Source organism: Planococcus citri, chromosome 5 (genome assembly GCF_950023065.1).
Source record: "Planococcus citri chromosome 5, ihPlaCitr1.1, whole genome shotgun sequence".
Taxonomy (NCBI): Eukaryota; Metazoa; Arthropoda; class Insecta; order Hemiptera; family Pseudococcidae; genus Planococcus; species Planococcus citri.
Genome location: NC_088681.1, coordinates 61,657,343 through 61,657,990, shown reverse-complemented (window position 1 = coordinate 61,657,990; position 648 = coordinate 61,657,343). Strand labels below are relative to the sequence as shown.

At 32.6% G+C, this 648-nt stretch overlaps 1 non-coding gene across 1 annotated transcript; it reads left to right on the top strand.

The window, feature by feature from the left end:
* Positions 1-210: 210 nt before the first annotated feature.
* TRNAK-CUU (transfer RNA lysine (anticodon CUU)) lies at positions 211-283 on the top strand. The gene has a single exon. It is a non-coding gene; the product is annotated as a tRNA-Lys (tRNA).
* Positions 284-648: the final 365 nt, after the last annotated feature.

Genomic DNA, 648 nt, shown 5'->3' with positions numbered 1-648 from the left:
GGCATTTTGTTTGCAAGTAAAATACTTCTCTCAAATACTGTCGAAAAAGGGAGATTAACTTACAGTGGAAGATTTTTGATCACTTTTGGTAAAAAAGCAAAAATTTCCCAATTTTAGCAAAAAACGGGACCTTTTGCCAATTTTTGAAAATAATTTGAAGAAAATGTCATTTTTTTGCAATTTTTGTCGAGAAAGTGCTGTATGAGTAATGCCCGGCTAGCTCAGTTGGTTGAGCATGAGACTCTTAATCTCAGGGTCGTGGGTTCGAGCCCCATGTTGGGCGCCAATTCTGTGGTATGAAATCATTGTCTGAGTCTGGTTTGAAATAATGTATTCAACCATAAGTTCACAATACATCTGTCTGAGTACATACCTATACAACAATTGTCGACGTCGACATTCACATTGACTACGTTTTTTCCAACATAATGATGGAAAAGTGACCAATAAGTTATTTAATAGGAATCTTCTGTCCGTAAAAAAGAAGCCAGGTTAATTATTTCTGACACTTTGACATGCTATCTCAACACATAGATGTAAATTTTGAATCAAAATATTTATATCTACAACTATGTACATTTAAAAATATGATCTTATTTAAAGAGAGAAACAAATTTTTAATAACGTTGATAAAATTATTTACTTTTC